Source organism: Dasypus novemcinctus, chromosome 8 (assembly GCF_030445035.2).
Source record: "Dasypus novemcinctus isolate mDasNov1 chromosome 8, mDasNov1.1.hap2, whole genome shotgun sequence".
Lineage (NCBI taxonomy): Eukaryota > Metazoa > Chordata > Mammalia > Cingulata > Dasypodidae > Dasypus > Dasypus novemcinctus.
The window spans coordinates 96,925,992-96,935,939 of NC_080680.1; the positions used below are offsets into that span (position 1 = coordinate 96,925,992).

Here is a 9,948-nt window from a genome sequence, read left to right on the forward strand (position 1 = left end):
CTAACAGACAGGAGGAATGTGCATTTCGGGTAGAAGGAATAGCAAGGCAAGGAAAACAAGAAGAACCCTACAATTGTAGTATGGAATGCAAGACGGAAGGGAGGAAGGCAGATGGTGTGGCTGCTGAGGCTCCCAGGAGCCACGTCACTGGAAGCACAGTAAGCCACAGGAGGGAGGTGGTCCTGAAGTCTGAAGGTAATGAGGCGGTTTATTCAGCAGGAAAATGACTTATTCAAATTTGCATTTTAGAAAAATTGATCTACCTTCAGTGTAGAGGATGGATTGAAAGGGGACAAGACTGGCTGCGAAGAGACCAGTTTGAAGGTAGAAATGGAAAAGGTCCCTGTGAGGACATTTATAGCAAAGATGGAGAGAAGTCGACAAAACTGAGACTTTATAGAGGGATAATCTCCAGGATGAGGTGATTGGTTGGGTGTGGAAAATGAGAGATAATGAGGACTCAAGGATGGTGTTTGTTTGTAGCTCAGGCAATGACGTGACCAGAGCAAAGTCTGGTCAACCACCATATCAGGAAGCTCAAGCACAAGTGCTATGCAGATAGGCAAATTATAGATACACTGCACAGTCACAGCCTTCACTTACCACACAATTCTGGCTTTTACCTTTAACTGCACCCAGCTTCAATGCCAGGTGTGGCTTCATTTTTTTAACAAATATTTATTGCCCACTCACAATTTGCCAGATACTGTTCTAAGTTCTGGGACTATAATGGTGAGATAAACAAGATTCCTGTGTGTGATGTCAGAGAGAAGACAAATAGAATTCACATAAATAAATGAATAATCACACACTGTGATAAGTGCTATAAAGGAAGGTAACAGAGTTCCCTGAGGATATAACAGGGTGACCCAATCCAGAAAGGTGATGCCTGGATGAACAAAGAGGGAAAGCATCCCAGGATCAGGACCATCATGAACCCAATGTAGGAAGTATCCTAACACATTTGAGGAACCGGATGGAGCTCATGGAAACGTGGTGTGCAATGAGACCGGAGAGGAAATCATTATTCTTTATCCTGAGGAGTGGGAAGTTATTGAAGGGCTTTGAAATACTGAAACATAGTGGGGATTTGATAAATGTTAACTAAATGAAGAGGCACATTGACCTAGAGAGTTAAGTGATCAAATTTTAATTTTTTTTTAAGATTTATTTATTTCTCTCCCCTTCCCCCGCCCTTGTCTGTTCTCTGTGTCTATTTGCTGTGTGTTCTTCTTTGTCCGTTTCTGTTGTCAGCAGCACGGGAATCTGTTTTGTTGTTGTTGTTGTTGCGTCATCTTGTTGTGTCAGCTCTCCGTGTGTGCAGCGCCATTCCTGGGCAGGCTGCACTTTCTTTCCTGCTGGGCAGCTTTCCTTGAGGGGCGCACTCCTCGTGCGTGGGGGTCCCTTACGCGGGGGACACCCCTGCTGGCAGGGCACTCCTTGCGCGCATCAGCACTGCGCATGGGCCAGCTCCACACGGGTCAAGGAGGCCCGGGGTTTGAACCACGGACCTCCCATGTGGTAGACGGACGCCCTAACCACTGGGCCAAGTTCACTTTCCAGTGATCAAATTTTTTTCAAAAATCATTACAGGTGCAGCGCAGAGAACAGATGAGGAAGGAGATGTCAAGAGGGAATAAGAGAACATCAAATACGTCATTGGGAAGATATTGCAATAATCTAGGTGGGAAAGAATGGCTTTTGATCAGTATGCTGGTGGGAAAAATGAAGAGGTAGCCAGATGCAAGAGGTATTTAAGAGGTAAAATGGAAATGAATCATGAGGACCCTTGAAGGAAAAAAGACCCTGCTGATGGGTACTACTTAAAATGGGGAAGGGGGATGGAAAAATCATTCTTGATTCCAGCAGCACCTGTCCTCTGCATTCTTCTAGCCCTAGATGCCTTGATTCTCTTAGCCAAAAGTCCTTTCTATTTTCCTCTGCATTTAGTCTCTCAGCCTCTCCTTCCACTGCTGCTAGCTTCTTTACCAGACATTTCCCAGCCATCCTCTTACATGCATAGCATATCACTTTGTGGTTTACAGACAACTTTCACATACATGTTCCTCACTTTTCTCTTAAGTAGGTTCTATTAGCCCAGTCTTACACATGAAGAAAGTGAAACTCAGAGAAGTGAAAGGATTTTGCCAAAGACATTATAAGATGGTGAGGCCAGGATTTGAGTGCACATCTTCTGTCACTAAATCCTGAATGTTTTCCTTTCTCCTGGCACAGCTCTTCGAAAACTCCTGGCACAGTCGACATGAAGCTCAAAGAGATCCTGTGTCTAGCTTGTCAGTCCATGGAATAAATATGTTAAAGTAGAAAATTTCCACAGTGAAAAAATAGTGTCCCTGCAAATTTGTTTCTGGCATCAACTTGTGAAATTTACTAAAATGTGAGGCAGTGTTGCTTTGTGCTTAAGACCATCCTGATTATATCCAGGTCATTCAACGGGCAACATGGTCTTGAACAAAGCACTTACTTCCTTTAACTTTGGTTTCTTTATATTTTAAAGGGGGATACTATTGATGCCTCACTTAGGGGTTGCTTTGAGTAATATACAAAAAGCACTTGCTCACTGCCTGACACCTAGAGATTACTCAATATGTCTTAGCCATAACTACTATCATTGCCCTTAATTGCATACTCATTTTCAAATCATACACAGCACAAATAAATATTTCTCCTAAAAAGTCTCACAAATTCAGGTGAAGAGGAGTCAAACACTAAAAAATATGGAGGCTATGAGATTTTGCAAAGAAATACAGAACAGTTGCTTTTAAGAGCATCCAGGAACACCTGACAGAGAAGGAAATTTTGGCAAAAAGTAAAGGATGAGGAAGTAAAGCAAAAAGTGGAGAAGAAGGAGGAAGAGGAGAAAAGAAAAGAAAAAGAGCTAGAAAAATTTCTTGAATACCTACCATGTTTCAAGCATGGTACTAAGTGCAGCACTAAAAGATCTTCATACCAATAATCTTAGAGGGTATTACTATACCCATACTACAGATGAGGAAATAGGATCAGAAATGTTAGGTAACCAGCCCAAAGCCACACAACCAAAAAGTAAAGTAACTGATTTCAAAACATATGCTATTTGCAAAGACACTACACTATGCTATATTGCTTTCCAGTACATCTATAACTATACCTGTAGTATTTTATTGTATTTATTCATAACAACCTTAAAAATAGGAACTGGAAATTACTCTTCTTTGTAATTCCAATTGTTGGGTTCCTGGCGGGGATTTAATAAAACAACGTTGAATAAACAAGAAAATATTAAACTCCCATCCTGGGGAGTCCTGCTACATTCTCAAATTGAGGGGCAAGAATCTCTTGAGTACATGGGCAGTGCCCAATAAAAGAAAACAACTAGTATTTCAAACCCTCAATATTAATGCATAGAACTATGAACCTTATTCTTGAAAAATGGAAACTTAGAGGTTACTGTGGGTTCCGAGGGGAGGCAGAAGGAAGAATAGGTTGAACACAGGGCATTTTTAGGACATTGGTATTGTTCTGCATGACTTTGCATTGACAGATACAGGCTATTATACATTTTGTCAAAACCTATAAAAGTGTGTGGTGCACAATGTAAACCATAATGTAAATCATAGACCATGGCTAGTAGCAACTCTTCAATACTTGTACATCAATTGTAACAAATGTATCATATTCATGTAAGATGTTATTAATAGAGGAAAATATTTGAGGGGGAAGGGTTGGGGTATATGGAAATCCCCTATCTTTTCTATATGACTTTCCTGTATTCTAAAGCTTCTTTGAAAATAAAGTAAAAAAATAAAAAAGACATGGGAGGAACTTACATAAGAAATTGTCAATATACATAAAAGATAACAGATCTTATGGTGATAAAAGGTACAATGCCAAAAAAATTTGGCTTTGTTTTTGGGGAGGTTTGGATTGCAGAAAAGTTACACCTATGGCAAAGGAGGATCCCTGGTGCATGGTGTCAGTGGTGGGACAATGTGTAGGGAAGGTGCACCTGGGGCATGACTATATGGAATAGGAATGCATTCATGTTGTCATAGTGTTATCTCAGTGGGTGGAGACCCACACAATAATGAACAAAATATTAAATTCCCATCCTGGAGGGTCCTGCTACATTCTCTAATAGAGTGCAAGGCTCTCTTTTTTTTTTTTTTTTTTTAAAGATTTATTTATTTATTTATTTATCTCCCCTCCCCCTCCCACCCCAGTTGTCTGTTCTCTGTGTCTATTTGCTGCGTCTTCTTTGTCCACTTCTGTTGTTGTCAGCGGCACGGGGATCTGTGTTTCTTTTTGTTGCGTCATCTTGTTGTGTCAGCTCTCTGTGTGTGCAGCACCATTCCTGGGCAGGCTGCACTTTCTTTCGCGCTGGGCGGCTCTCCTTACGGGGCGCGCTCCTTGTGTGTGGGGCTCCCCTACGTGGGGGCACCCCTGCTGGCAGGGCACTCCTTGCGCACATCAGCACTGCGCATGGGCCAGCTCCACATGGGTCAAGGAGGCCCGGGGTTTGAACCGCGGACCTCCCATGTGGTAGACGGACGCCCTAACCACTGGGCCAAGTCTGCCGCCAAGGCTCTCTAGAGGACACAGGCAGTGCCTAGTGAAAGAGGACAGACCAGTATAAAAGGTCCTTAATTTATTTTGGTGGGGGGCGGGGGGGAAGCACTTACCTACATATGCTCCCCAATTAGAGTTGTTTTTCTCATGTGTTTATTTGTTTTGTTTTTAGGTGGTACCAGGGCCTCATACATGGGGTACAGACGTTCAACCAGTTAAGCTACATCTGCTCCCCACAGGCCCTTGATATTAATGCTTATATTTATGAACCTTATTCTTATAAAATTGAAACTTGGCCTAATAATATATATTGCCTAAGAGTTTCCTCATGAAAACCTCCTTGTTACTCAGATGTGGCCTCTCTCTAAGCCAAACTCAGTATATTAGCTCACTGCCTTCCCCCTCATTCCCTGGCATGGGACATGACCCCTGGGGAGGAGCTTCCCTGGCACCGAGGGATTATTACTATGCATCAACTAGCAGTACATTTGGAAAAAGACCTAGACAAAAAGGGGGAAATATTAAGTACAATTGAGTTTTTATTGTTAAGAAATTTCAAAGTGAATGCAAAAATCAACAACGTTTAGGAAAGCTTTAATATATATATATTATATATGTATATGGTCATATATAATACGATTTTTTTGCACAGTTTGAATGAAAATGTTGGCTCTGAAAGGGTGACCATTGGCTGGCTTGCGACCTATGTCAGCATTCATCTTATTCACTTAATTAATTTAGTTGTTTGAGGTTTTGTTTGTTTCAATTTGTTTGCAAGGATAGTATAGAGATGAGCCTCCACCTGACATGTCTGAGTAAATATTGACAGGTAACTACAGAAATATTCATTACTTAGGTCACCTGGTTTATTGAAGGGAAATCCATTCCCTGAGGACTCTGCTTTTAATACAAATAACTTAATTGTTCAACTTATTTTTGAGAACTGAGGAAGAGAAGACATAATCATGGATCATTTACAGATATTTTCAGAGAGAAGGGAGAGAGAAATAAATTGAGACTAGTTGAATTGAAAATTCTTAGATTTTCTATGTTCCATGGTATATGTGGGATCATGGAAAAGGTCAACCAAACCAACAGTGTCTATGAGTTCATTCCTCTGGGACTCTCCTCCGAGCCTGAGGACCAGAAGCCACCCTGTGCCCTGTTCCTTATTATGTACATGGTCACCATGGTCAGGAACTTGCTCATCATTCTGGCCATCCACTGCAACACCCAACTCCAGATACCTATATATTTTTTCCTCAGTATCCTGTCTTTCACTCATATTTGCTACACAAAAACTTTTGTTCCCAAGATGCTGGTGAACTTTCTGTCAAAGAAGTCCATCTCCTATACTGAGTGTATCACAGATGTAATTTCTTCTTGGCTTTTGCCAACACAGAAAATTACCTCCAGGCAGCCTTGGCCATCAACCACTATGTAGCTATCTGCACGCCCTTCCACTTTGCCACCACTATGAGCCTCTGCTGCTATGTCCTGCTGCTGGCATTCTCCTGTTCCTTCTCTCACCTCCATTCTCTTGTGCCAGTTCTTCTGATAAATTGCCTTATGTTTTGTGACTTCAATATTATCTACCTCTTCCTCTGTGACCTCAACCCTCTGCTGAAATCATCCTGCTTCTCCACACTTCTCAATGAAATTGTAATTAACACAGAAGGATTGATAACCTTGGTGCCCTTTATTTGCATTATCTTTTTTTAAAAAACGAGGGGTTGAACACAGGACCTCATGCATGGGAAGCAGGCACTCAACCAATTGACCTATACCCACTCTCCTGCATTATCTCTTATCTACATATCCTCAGTGCTGTTCTTAAGATCCCCTCAACTGCGGAAAGAGAAAAGCCTCCCCTGTACTTCCCACCTCACCATGGTAATCCTTTTTTATGCAAGCATCATTTATGTTTATTTCCAACCTCTCTCCACCTACACTGTCAAGAACCAAGTGGCAACAGTCATCCACACAGTTTTGTCCTCCATGCTAAACCCATTTATCTACAGCCTGAGAAACAAAGACATGAAGTGGGATCTGAGAAAGCTGATGGGCAGGAAGTTCTCAGCAACACCTCTGAGACATGCCCAGGACTGATTCTGCTCCTCAGAGGCCTAATTTCTGCTGATTCCTAAGGTATATATCAAGCAATGGGAGATTAGCATACCTAATCCAAGTGCTTTGTGGACAGTGGTATAGATATGAGAAGGCTATAGTGTTGTACCCAGTTTTATGTATTTGGACCCACCAATCAAGGCCACTTTATTAGGGTCCCTTTATTGGTCCATGGCCTCTCTACCCATTCTTCACTCCCCTTCCCATTCTCTTTTCCCATTCACTCCTTCCAGGAGCTGCTAAAAAACTAATATTTTTTATTAATTTTTCTTGATCAGATTTTTCCTTTTCAGTAATTCTGAAGTCCCTCCTCGAGCCACCACCATCAAGATGAGCCTTACTAGTTGCAGAAAGCTTCTTGCAAACTACTCTTTGAGACAGAAGCATACTTTCCCAAACCTGTCTTAAGAGGTTTTTCAAAGCCCCGCTGCCTGGGCGGCAAACTTTCTGGAGAGTTTATTAGAATCCTATGTAAATTCTAGAACATGAGTTTTTGGTATGAATTCCAACACGAAACTTGAAGTCATTTGTTTATTTATATATAAAGCTGCGCCTTTTAGACTCCTTTCGGCGACTTCCCTATACTTAGTCACCACTGCTTCCTGAAGAACTGTGGAAAACTGATTCCAAGTGGCTGAGCACAATGGGGATGTGGTCATTACCTGGAGAAAGGTAAGGTGAAGTCTTTTTCTAGGGTCTGAGGAACCGCTTGGGCTCAGACTCTGAGGCATGGAGATGTGTCTGTTTCAAAGGTGGGGAATGAAATATCTTTGTCAATGTGAAGATAGGCTAGCAGCTGGCCTGACAAGAGGTTCTAGGAAAAACCTGTGCTATACTTATAAGTTCTTTTCCAAGTAGTAACACTCTTTCAGCATTCCTAAATTTTCAGTAAAATATATTAACAGGTATTGTGTTTTCTTTATTGTATTCTGTTCCCTAAGGAAAGGTTCTGTGTCCATGCCAAAAATGAAATGGTGCAGGATAGTGTTGTGTTTCCTTCTCCCAAGCCAGACTGGATGTGCTCTGGCCTGGACAGCTGTGTCAGAGGAGCAAACCCACAAGGGTAGCCTCAGGGCTGGGAGGGTTGGACTTTCTATGAGGCAATTCCCAGAGAAACACTGAGAAAGGTCTGGAAAACCTAGAAATGCAGCTTTCTGGGTCCCATCCCAGATTAGTTGAATTGGAATCTTCAGAAGAGAGGCTCAGGAATTTCAACAGGCTTCTCCGGTGATTCTGAGGCAACTGACTGTTCCATGTTATGAAACAGCCTTTAGGAAAGACCACTCCTTCTATACTAGGACTTCTCTTAAACAGCTACATGAGCAAAGGGAGGCCAGAATTCAGTAGTTTTAACAGTCCTTTTTTGCTGCTATGGTATAAGGTAGACCTGAAAATTTCTGTCAGGATCTCAGTGGGTATCTTCAGCACCCTTCTCTCATTTTCCTTCCCAAATCTGCTTGCTCCATCTTGTTTCCTAGCATTATAGACCTTTCCCCTTAAATCCACTTTTTAATTCCCTGCCCAGTCACCACTGGAGCCATTCATTTTAAGGACAAATGGCCCAAAGACCTCATTCTATTATTGCCCTGAAGAAAAAAAAAAGAGCATTTATAAAGACCATGACTCTCATCAATAAAGTTAAATTATATTTAACACCCACTCTGTAGAAGGCAGGAAAACTTAAAGTTCATTTCAGAAAGATTGCTTACCAAAGTTGATTTATGTTGAGTAATTAGGAAAATTTAAACCAAAACTACAGTGAAATGACATTTCACACACAACAGATTGGCCAAAAAAAAATTATTTCCGACATTTCTGAGTGTTGTTGAATGTAGGGAACAATGAAAAGACTCCTACAATGCTGATAGAAGGGTAACTTTGTCTAGTCACTTTGGAGAACAATTTGGCATGTTTTTTCATTACTAAAATAGAATATTTGCATATCCAGTGAAAAAGTAATTTGAGTTCTAAATATAGAAATGAAAGGAGCTCTAACATCTGTCTTCAAGGAAAGAAGTACATATAATGTTGATTGTAGCATTGTTTGTAAGAGAATAAAAAAGAAAGCAAATTAAATTTCCATTAACAGAAGAAAGGGTAAAATAAATTCAAATTCATGTAAAATGTATAAATTTATTCATATAAAATGGCATTCTGTGCAGCAGATAAAATTAATTAACTAGAACTACATTGTATCATATGAAAAACTCTCAAAAACATTTTTAGCAAAAATCACAGTAATTTCAGAAAGTTCCATACAGTATGAGACCATTTATAAAAGACTTTCAAGCATTCAAAAGAGTATTATATTGTTTAAGGATATATGTATATGCAGGAAAAGTAATAAATACATGTATAAGGATAATAAAAATGTAACTCCTGAAGACATTTACCTCTGTTGGGTAAAGGTAAAAAATGTGATCAGAGGGAGTCCAGAGGATTCCTAACTAGTGTTATTTCTTAGAGAATTTGCATTGTGGGGACATGGGTATTTATTATATATACCATGTAAAATAAATATAAATATATGCATAAAATGTTAAAGGTTGAAGGTTTAAAAGAAAAGATTACATGCTTAAAAGAACCATTTCAGTTATCTAAAAAACTCCATTTCCATCCCCATTTTAAAGTAGACTGTGATAAGTTAAAGATGCAAACCGCTGAAAGCAAACACTAAAACATAAAACAAAAAGTATAGTTATTAAAGAAATAATTAATATAAAACAATGAAGAAAAAGAGGAAAAGGGTAACAAAAAAAATAGAAAACAAATAGCAAGATGGTACATTTAAATTCAAAACATCAATAATCACATTACATATAGATAATCTAAACACCCCAAATAATAGGCAAAGATTTTCAGATTTGTCAGATTTGACTTAAAAGGCAAGATCCAAATAGATGCTGTGTATAAGAAATCTTCTTCATGAAAACAAAATAAGTAAAAAGGATAAGGATGGAAAAAGATATGACATGCAAATGCTAATTTTAAAAAGGCAAAGAGGCTATACTCATATCAGATAAAGCTGATTTCAAGCAAGGAATTTTACACGAAATAAAATGGGTCATGCATAATGATAAAGGGGTCAGTTCATCAATAACAATTGTAAACATTGATATACCTAATAGCAGAGTTTAAGAATACATGAAGCAAAAGGTATTAAAACTGAAAGGAGAAATAGACAAATCCAAAATTAGAGTTGGAGATATATCAAAAAACTTCAATATTCTATAAAAGCAAGTAGCCAGAAAA

The 9,948-nt window shown here is 39.6% G+C and overlaps 1 pseudogene; it reads left to right on the top strand.

Moving 5' to 3' along the window:
* Window positions 1-5,641: 5,641 nt before the first annotated feature.
* On the top strand, window positions 5,642-6,678 carry LOC105745698 (olfactory receptor 1L3-like; annotated as a pseudogene).
* The last annotated feature ends 3,270 nt before the right edge of the window (window positions 6,679-9,948 follow it).